This window comes from Panthera onca, chromosome E2 (genome assembly GCF_046562875.1).
Source record: "Panthera onca isolate mPanOnc1 chromosome E2, mPanOnc1 haplotype 2, whole genome shotgun sequence".
Lineage (NCBI taxonomy): Eukaryota > Metazoa > Chordata > Mammalia > Carnivora > Felidae > Panthera > Panthera onca.
Window position 1 is genome coordinate 35,553,393 of NC_138353.1, and position 10,966 is coordinate 35,564,358.

At 38.1% G+C, this 10,966-nt stretch overlaps 1 pseudogene; it reads right to left on the reverse strand.

Moving 5' to 3' along the window:
• Positions 1-5,001: 5,001 nt before the first annotated feature.
• Positions 5,002-5,788, reverse strand: LOC132691346 (large ribosomal subunit protein eL8 pseudogene; annotated as a pseudogene).
• Between the last annotated feature and the right edge of the window lie 5,178 nt (positions 5,789-10,966).

A 10,966-nucleotide genomic window follows, 5' to 3' on the forward strand; every position in this document is an offset into this window, starting at 1 on the left:
GCTATTTTTACTTCAATGTCTCCAAAGTTAAGCCAGAAGATTAAATGTTCTTTTAGTACAATGTATTAAACACTTTGCAGCTCATGGATCTGTTTCATTTCAACCCTGACTGGGGACTAAAAGCAGAAGGAAATAAGTTGAGCCTCCCAGGGTGCTTAGCATCTGTACTACATGCAATTTAGCACTTGGATATATGTTTCCATGTGTTACTTGCAAATTGTATCATCTGTTTAAGCCTTTTCACTGGAGTGGAAAGGGCCATATTATATTGGTTCGATTAATATTATATGGCTTCTCAAAAGGATGGTTATGGTTGGGGGAAGCAGGGGGTAGAAAAGGGTTGATGCAAAATCAGCACGTTTCTGGCAATTATATTAACCTGTTAGCACTTAGGAGTATAATTGGAACATCTTTCTGGAGTGCAATCTGGAAATATGTATAAACAAATCTAAGAATTTTTCTTTTACATTTTTATATAAGAAAGTATATGAAAGAAGTGATCAGGACAAAGATACTTTAACAAGGATGAACTTTTTTTTTTGTAATAGCAAAAAAAAAAATGCAAACAAATTAATGTTCACAGAGTTACCATGAAATATTACGTAGTATTAAAGTTGTGACACATTTTTTATTTCTTGATATGAAAAAATCACCTAAAGTATTTTAAGAGAAATATGAACAGAGGTAAGGTATAATCCTGGTCCTGGAAAATAACAAATATGTGTATGTATGAACAGAGAAAAAATTCTGGCCATATACAAAATTGGAAATAGTGGTTATTTCTTTATGGTAGGGTTATTGGTAGGTTTCCCTTTATCTTTATGCATTTTATAATGTCTGAATATTTATAATGAACATACATTATGTATTTAAAATAATTGGGAAAAAAAAACCCTTTCTATTTTGATAAAAACATAAGGGTAAGTAAGCTGTGAAAGGAGCTGATTTAGAGTAAAAGGATTTATGAAGTACAGCTAAGAACACACTTGGGGTTAGTCCAGGAGAAAGTGGCTTCTGGCTTTGTGTCTGACATGTAGTAGATAACAAATGGTAAGTGGTTGTTAAGGGCTGGGTTTGTCCCCCCCCCAAATTCATATACTGAAGTTCCAACCTCTAGTACCTCAGAATGTACCTGTATTTGAAGATAAGATCTTAAAGGTATGATCAAGTTAAAGTGAGGTCATTTTGATGGGCCCCCAATTCGATGTGACTGGTCTCCTTATAAGAAGAGACACCAGGGATGCACACATACACAGAAAATACCACGAGAAGGTACAGAGAGAAGACAGCTGTTTACAAGCCAAGGAGAGAATCTTTAGGAGAAACCAAATCTGCTGATACCTTGATATTGGACTTCTAACCCCAGAACAGTAAGAAAATACATTTTTGTTGTTTAAGCCGCCCAGTCTGGGGTGTTTTGTTATAGCAGCCCTAACAAGCTAATACAGCATTTACAAAAAATGGTGGCTGCTTATATTGGTAAGAGTTATCAAATCCCAGCTCCGACACTAAGCAGCTTTACATGAATTATCTTATTTATTCATCACTAAATCTTATGCATTAGATGCTACCATTCATGCTCACTTTGCAAATAAGGTAACTGAGGCTTAGGGATCTTAAATAATTCATCACACAGCTAGTAAAGTGGCAGAGCTAGGTTTGAATGTAAGTTGTGTAATGTTCTAACCCTTGGCCTCAAGCACTGTACTAAAATTAGTACAACTGCATAGCAATGTGCAAGGTTAGGGTCCAAAGATGTTTACGTGGCAAAACCAATGATTTGGTTCATTATTCCAACTATTGGCAATACAACACATTATAACTGTTTTCATACAATGTATTCAACTTTTATGTCCTTTTTTGTTGAATTAAAAACCCCACCTCCTCTTTATAATAAATTAAAGAGGTTTCATGATACTTTTTTTGATTTTGAATCACTGGGGATATAAGCCCACACAGCTCAGGGAGAATAATTAAGTACTCGAACTGGGACCAGGTCTCTTGGAAACTAACAGAGACCAAGAACAAAAAGGAATTTATTATTTGGAATTTGAAGCCCTTAAATAGCCAGTGCCCCCTGCCAGTTTGCTTGGCCCTTTACATGTAGATACTCTTTCATGTACTCTTCAAAGACACTTAGGTTCTGAGAGATTAAGCAACTTCTTTAAACTTACTGGTCTGGGAAGTGCTCCCACGTCTTCCTGCTCCTGTGACATGCTTGAACAGGAGAGCCATGCTTGTTAGGGGAATTAGCCCTTTCTCTGTAGCCATTAATTTATATTTATTTCATGTTCATTCTATAGAAGACGTTTGACTGTATAGAAGAAAATCTGGGCCGTAACACCAGGGAACTTTGCACTTCAGATAATTGAGACTTCATTCCCCAAAATAATTCACTGCAGGCTAACCAGGAAAGAAATGGGGGAAAATCACACTTGTAATCTCAGGGCTTCCTAAATACTACTACTATTTAATCATTTAGTGAATGCTCACTATGTGCCCTACACCATGAAATATGTGATCTTACTTCTCAGGGGTGTTGTGAGCTAAGCACTGCTGCTGTGTTCAATTTCTATGTTAGAAAACTAATGCCTAGGGAGACTGGGGATATGTGCAAATGGAGTGTGGGAAGTATGACGTTTTAGCCCATACTTTACAAGCACTTGATATTGCCCTAGGACCTAACCTGGAAGAACTGCAATTTTGATTCCTGAGGCCCCCTGCCTGCTATTAGATTAAGCCAATCATTTGCTTTCTCCTTTATAAATTGGGAGGTAATGGAAACTCCAGTGCACAACACACATCCACCTCCCCATCAAGTATGAGGTACTTATTTCTCCAAAGGCTAGTGCTGGTTGGCTGCTAACAATAGTGTAGAGCTGAATCACTCTCTGAGAACTTCGTTACCCAGGTGGGTGGTCTTCATCCAATGACTAGTTGACCTAGGGTACAAGAACAGGATAACACTGTGGAGCCCTGCAGAACTACCCCCCCCCCCCCCCCCCCGCCCCAGGTTTAACTGAAGCTTCTTTGTGGCTTATCTTTTTCTGCCCAGCCTTGCTTCTTTGATCTCTTACAAGTGTTTTTCCTGAGAGTGCTTCCCCAAACACCTCCTGTACTCCTATCTCTACCTCAAAGTTTAGTTCCTAGGGAAACTGATCTGAGTCAGATGCCAGATAAAATTGTTTGTTCGTTCATTCAGTCATTCATTCATTCATCCATTCGCTCATTCTCCAGATGGTATCAAACACCTGATATTTGCTAGGCACTGTTCAAAGTCTTAAGAATATATTGGAATTCTTGGGATTTCTGAAAGCAAGATATCTGTGGAGCTCCTTACTGCTTTTACTTAAAAAAAAAGTACTTTAGGCTGGGAGAAAGTCTTAGCACTTTTATCATTATTAAATGTTCTTTAATTGTTGCTTTTTGACTGAATTATAAAAATTATCCCAGTCAATATAAACCCTGATTTGGATTCCAGCATCTGCCACTCCTAATTATTAAAACAGCTTCTTCCTAGGTCTTCCTAAGTAAAATCTCTTTGCTTCACCTTATCCCTACTTTTGTTTTCTTGAAAAGCAAATCTGATCATTTCAAGCATCTGATACAGTGCAACTTTCTTGGTATATAGCAACCAGGCCTTACAAACTGGCTCCATGCAGTATTTTCAGCCTAACCTCCCATCCCTACTCCCATACCTTCTTTCCATCGGTCTCATAGATATCCCTTTTCCTTATCATTACAGAAATAGTTGCTGTGGTTATATTATTTCATGTTCTTGAGACTTTGTACATTATTCCCTCTTCCTGACAGGCCATTCCATCTCCCCCATTCTCTGCAACCCCTATCAACATTTCCATTTATTAACCTTCTGGCTTAAATGTAACCCCTTAAATTTTCATGGTTAATTATCTTCCCTCCCCCACATATCAACCAAGTACAGTAGGATAATTCCTCCTATGACATTTTGTGTATTATTCTTTGTACACTTGACCCATTTGCATTGCAATTACTTATTTGTGTCCTTTAAGAATTGTTACATCCTTGGAAGCAATGACTATATCTTGTTTATCTTTATATCTCCAGAATTTTAGTGTGTGTACAGCAAAAACTGGAAGTATTGCACTTGAATACATCTCTCGTTTTCCTGTTTGACTATTGGAGATACAGACTTAGTATTCCATTGCGATGGATTTCTTTTATACAATGAAAGCAATATTTTCATATTAGTTTATATTGGTTCCTCCAGGGTAAATTTCAACCGAGGAGAAATGGATACATGGTGGTGGTAGCGCCTTTTCTTTTATTTCAATGATCTCTTTCTTTGTTTTTGCTGCTATTTACCATTGTCTTTTTGCACTGACTTAGTTCATAATGCAAATCTCTTCAGTCAATAGATACACTTGGAATAGTTAGCTCGTAGTGTGCTGTTTGAATAACTTTTCATCATTCAGCCTTCTGCATAACAAGTACTGTAGAAGGAGTGTGGGGGCTTGTGTTGGGAGAGGAGATCAACTATAATGGACAGCAAGAAAAGGAAAAACTGGGAATCTTTTCCAGCTTGGAAGAGTCCAATCATCTTTACCAAAAGTAATAGCAGTTTGACTTTTAAGAATTTTTTTTTTTGTCTGAAGCACTATATATATGCAGTAGGTACGTAGGAATAGAAATTGCATTAGCTCTTACTCTCCACTCCCGCTCTCCTTTTCCCTCATGGTTGGACAACTTGTAATTAAACCCACCAGGATTCTCCAGCCTCCCTACTTTGCATTCATCCCTTCCTATTCTCCTCTACACATGAACCTAAAATACTCCTGTTCATCCTCAATTGTCAACTTCCTATTAGTCTTTCCTGACTCTCCCCAGAGCAGAGTCATTTATTTTTTCTTCTGTAATGTCATGTTAGTTTGTTTGCATCCATACTATTATTCTGGCAATGGAATTTTTTTTGAAAGAGAATTTTGTATTACTTTTATGTACAGAAAATTGGATGGTGTACACTTAGCCCAGTCGCGTGACCAGTTCTTTAGCCTTTGTCTTTTCCCACTTGGTGATACAAGACACTGCCTTTGGACCCAGGACGTTGCCTCCCCAGTGACCGTGGATCTCACCTTATCTGTCATTGTAATTGGTCCTGATGGCTTCCATCTGCTTAGCCAGACCTCCTTTGTCTTCCAGATTAATCTGTGTGACGGCAACAGTGGTGCAGGTCTTCGTGTGAACCAGATGCCCCAGCCTGGCCTTCCCCTTGGTAATGCAGTAGGGAACCCCACAGGGCAGGCAGCAAGACAACCCCTCAATGGGATCCACATCATGTGCAATCACACCAGCTGAGCCTTCTTGTTTTCTACCAAGATGGTGACAATAGTAAACCCAGCTCAAAGGACAGGTGGCCTCTTAACGGGGACATCCTCTTTGCTGGCAGCTTTCTTCTCAGCCCAGGCCAACAGTCTCTGCTTCTTCTCTTGCTTTGTCTCTGGTCTGTGTTTGTGGGCCAGAGTAAGCAGTTGAGTATCTGTTTGGTGGTCCATGGCCTGGGTGAACTGGTTAATCGCAGGAGGCATGTTTAGGCATTTATAGAGAATAGCCCTTTGCCACTGCAGCCAGATGTAGTGGGTGATGTGATAAAATGGGTGAAGTCCCTTTTGGGCTGAATGTCTTGTCTGATGCCAGCATTCTTGGGTCTTTTCTCAAACAGGGGATTGGCCACCTTCTTGGCTTCCTGCTTCTTCATAACAGCAAGGGCTGGGGCCACCTTTTTCCCCATAGCCATTTTTCCTTTCGGCATCTCAGATGGGTGGAGAAGAGAGAAGGAAAAGAGAATTTTCCTGGCAGTAACATGTAATTATTTGTTTGCATGGATTCAAAAGAGAGTACAAGTCTTATACCCCAATGCATTCTCAGAAGCTGCATCTTGAATGGGACAGGGCAGTCATTAGAAAATATGTATTGTATAAATGACTCAGAAGAAATACTTATTGAGGGTGTTTTTACTATATTATCTAACAGAACTCTTCCAAGGTTTTCACCCATTTCAATAATGATTTGTTCTTGCTCCAGAGTATGATGAAAGATTAATACATAGCAAAGACAGATTAGAATTAGAAATACCACCAACCTCTTTTTTGTTTGTTTCTCTTTCTCTTAACATGAAGAGTTTTTGTGATTTAAACCAGAAGACTATTCCTGGGTCTAAGTGACTGTTATTAGATGTAGCATAAGCCTTTAGTATGTTGACTATTTAGGAAGCTAGAGCTAGCATGTGATTACAGATGTCAGTAATGGAAACCTGATAGTATCTTCTTATTCTTATTAATGTTATTTCTTCATGGAAATAAAGGGTCCAAATGTGCAAAGCAGACAGTATGTTCAGATTGGCTCAGGTAGGATATATATATATATATATATATATATATATATACACACACACCAATAAATATATACACATCCAATAAATATTGGATGATGTAGGCTATTAGCCGCCTGCAAACAGAAGTTCTGTACTTACCGATTGTACTAATTATAATCCAGTTTGTATACTAGCTTCTTCAGAGGAAAACCATTTTTGTTTAATCTCTTCCACAGAGTTTAAAAACAAATAGAACATCTTGAACATTTAAAAGAGTGCCTTTTAAGGACAGGGTTTGGTACTTGAAACCTGAATCCCCTAGAACTAACCAGAGTATAAGGCACTGAAGCTAGGGAAAATGTATTTCTGATGTATGGTCCTACTTGAGGCAAGCTGAACTCAAGAGGTGTTTAGGGAATTGTAAACCAAAATGTTCCATCTTTAGCACTCAGTCAGGGTTAATGGAAGGAGAGTGTCATAGTCTTGGCTACAGGGTCTGGTCCCTGAGGTCTGTTCTGGGTTATAATGTCATCCACTCTGATCTCCTATGAGGGTTGCAATTGACAGGGCAATAAGAATCAATCTGGAGGGAAGAAACAAGCTGTAGACTAAGAAACAGAAGGCTCCAACAAGCTGATTTGGCTCAAAGGAGGGATATTCAATCTTGAAAATATCACTATCATGACATGTATAACTGCGGCTTTTTGGTGGTAATTTATTTACAATTTTGTTTCTCTAATAATAGTGAATTCCTGGAGGATCTGCCTTATATCTTCAGTGGCAAGAATCCTGTTTGGAAAACACACACACACACACACACACACACACACACACACACACACACGTGTGCATGCACCCCCCCCCCCACCAGCCCCTCACAACAGAGATATACACTTACAGATATGTAGGAAAATAATTTGTATCTTTGGAATCCTACATTGATTTGACAGATGATTAGTTACTTCAGAAAGAAAGCAAGGAGGGAAGAAGGAAAGAAACTGTTCTTAATCTTGAGTGTCTCATTAATCTTGACTTTTCCTTGGGAAAAGTCTGTTCCTGTATCTCACATTCTTCATCTGCAAAAAGGTTAGGTAAGGCTTGATATGTTTTCTAAACATTTTCCAGAATTAATATTTTATGGTTATTTTGAAATGTTTGTTGTTATCAGAAGATAGAGTTTTACAGAATGGACTTGTTGGTGGAGCACTTGGTGCAGGGAGATGTTGAAGAAGTAAACCTTACCATTATCCACTGCCATTTCCAGGCTTACTTACCAGCCTTCATTAAACAGGAGGGGGCCTGCCTGCTCATGTCACTGGGCCGTCAAGTAGAATGTGACAGAGGACAATTAAGAGAAAGTGGCCTCTTCAGTTTATGGGAAGATTCTCAAGCAATGTCCAGACAAGGTACCTGCTTCTTCACCATTGCTGGCATTTTTTTAGGGGATGAGGAATTATTTCATAGAGGTGCTTCAGAATCACAGAAAAATCTGGCCCTATCACTAATAGTCATGCAACACTGGGCAAGTCACTTAACATTTCTAAATCAAATGTGGAAAGTAATTATAAACTTTAAGGAACTCTAACAAAAGTTGAAAGTGTCGATGATTATTACTATGGATGTTAGTTATTATTATAATTACTTCGTCTCGTAAGTGGGGATGCTCAGTCCATTATCATTATTTTCTGGGCAGGAGGTCATAAAGGTTTTTACTAATGCATTATCAATACTTTTTTTAAATCTTGTGATGAATTCAACCTCATGCAGGGAGAGAGGATGCTAAAGTAGATGATAGCACAGGAATTTGGGAGTTATATAGATCTGAAATAAATACTAACTCTGTCTTTTAGTGTATATTAAATTTTAGCAAGTCAATAAACATCTCTGAACTCGGTTTTCTTTGTGTAAAACTGTCTATATTTCACTATCAGGATAGTTTGGAAGATTGACTAAGATAACACATAGCCAACTTGTAGTAGTGTTGACAACAAAGCAGACATTCATCTATGCAGCCGAAATTTGTCAAATACCTATTATTTCCTGATAATAAAATACTAAACAAAAATAGTGTCTGTTCTCACAAATATTAGTTTAGTTAGTTCCTTTAAATTTACATGTTTCCTGATAACAGAGAACGCATACAGAGGGTATACAGAGAACAGATAACAGAGGAAATGTGTATTAGGATGGTGAATATTGCCAGGGGTGGTATGGCTTTGTCAGTCAAGAACAGTGGTCTCTTGCTGTAGGATGTCAGTGGGGCAAAGAAGAATCTGATGACAAAAGGGGCCTAATTCAATCTTTGCATAGTGGTCCCAATAATATTATTTGAAAAATAATAAAAATCAGTTATTTGAATATAATCTCTTACAAAATTCAGTTATTTAAAGGTATTGAGTGTTCCCTAAATATCTTTGTAGTTCTTTCATGCCTGCACAATGCCTTAAGTGCAGAGGACCCAGTACTTGTCAAACACCTTTAGTGGATATTTTTTCATTTAATTTTTTCAACAGACTTATTTATAAGTAGCATTTGTAAGCAAATGCTTACAAATTTTTCATGTGAAAAATTAAGCAAGTTGTTCAGGATCAAATAAGTAGCTCATGTGGAATTGAACTCAGGTCTCATTGGCTTAAAAATGTTATCCTACTGATGGGGCACCTGGGTGGCTCAGTCAGTTTAGAGTCTGATTTCAGCTCAGGTCATGATCTCACTGTTTGTGAATTCAAGCCCTGCATCGGGCTCTGTGCTGATGGCTCAGAGCCTGGAGCCTGGAGCCTGGAGCCTGCTTCACATTGTGTCTCCCTCTCTCTCTCCCACTCACACTCTGTCTGTCTCTCTCTCTCTCTCACTCAAATAAAAATTAAAAAACATAAAAAATGTTATCCCACTGCATTTTGTCAAAATATAACAACAAAGAAAGGAAAAATAAAATGAATACATGAAGTATTAAGTTTTGTTATTTCAGTGAAAATCAGAAATTTCTTGTGCCTTTAAAAGGATAGTGTGCCCACTGTATCTTTTCAAATATTTATATAAACTGTGGTGAGCAGTTGTTTGTCAAGGAATAATGAACCCTTCACAAATCCAGAATTTTTTACCAGCTACTGACTAAAATTATCAATTGGTCACTGTTTAAGTTGTTAAATGTTTGTTTACTTGAATCTGTGTTGTGTCTGAACTATTTCCACAAGATGGCATTTTGTTATTTGCCCATATTATTTCAGTAGAAGGTCTTTGGCATTTTCCTTTGTAATACCAATATTGTGCATGAAACCTTGAAATGATGAGTAGATGTCTCTGAATGCTTTGAAAACTGATTTGTGTGGCTAATTTAGCCACATGAAGAAAGGATAAGAAAGTCTGTGAGTCATGATTGTGTAAGTGTAAGTGTGTATTCTCTCAGTTGTTCAAATAATTTTATCATGAACAGAATGACAGTGACCTTGCTTTAAGTCCTTTATGCCATCTATCACAATATGTGGTGAATAAAATGCAAAGAAGATAAACAATGTGACACAAGCCTGCTTGTTATTCAGAAAAGAAATTATAGGAAATACCCTAGGAATTCTGTCTTCATGGAGACAGGAAATTATCTGGACATATTCTTCTAGTGATAGAAACCACCAGAAGGATAGCTTCTCTAGAAATCCTTTCTCCTTGTGAATTTCTGGTATAGGTAGGCTGTAGAAATACCAGTTGGAGGTTTGGCTCTAACCATAAATTTGGACGCTTCTTGCCTAGACCAGTTACACTGCTATACTTTGGTATAGCCAAAATATATACCTCATCTCTTGCCATTCAAGTATGAGCATGCTGCCTGGAGAAAGGAGAAAATAGTTCAGACCTGAAGCCAGCATGGTGGTGGCCCTGGCTGTATACCCTTGGTGGCTTCCAATATTCCTGTGGCCTGTTTCCATTAGCTACATGGGTGAAGAAAGAGTCTTCAGTAGGTATGCTTGATCTTTTCATTCTTTTGACATTCCCAGTCTCTCAATCTGTGACATGTTATATTATCTTGGAGTTTGGCCAATCCAGACCGGCATCCTTCTTTGAAATGTAGGGAAGGGGAATGTTACCACAGGAGTCCAGAGCTTCATTTAGAAGTTTACCTGTCTCACAAGGATTCTGTTACAAGAAAATATGATAGGTAGACAAGTGCATATTAAACAGCCCACTGTGTGGCATTTGTGAAAGTGCCTTGTAAAACTCAAATGAATTATTCTAAAAAACTGTAGCCTGCTACTAGCATAATTCTTTAAATTTGAACTCTATAATATGGGCCAGTCAGAATAAATCAGCCAGCTGGAATTTGGGTTTGTTTTGTCATCCAGCTACATTTTAGAGGAAAACATATTGGATATAATCTTAAAAACAAGGTATTAACACATCTTCACATTGAGAATGCAGTTGTGTTTGGTCACATACATTTATTCATCTGCAAACCCACGGGAATGAACTCTCTGGTAACATTGCCTGAATCAGGGCATCAGCTACCTCACTTCTGTCCCTCATCAAAGTTAGATCCAGGGTCGTTGCAGTGTTTCAGTCACTGGCTCCTATTTTCAAATTTTTACGTCCATTTTCCTTCCTCTGAATACCATCTCATATGCAACT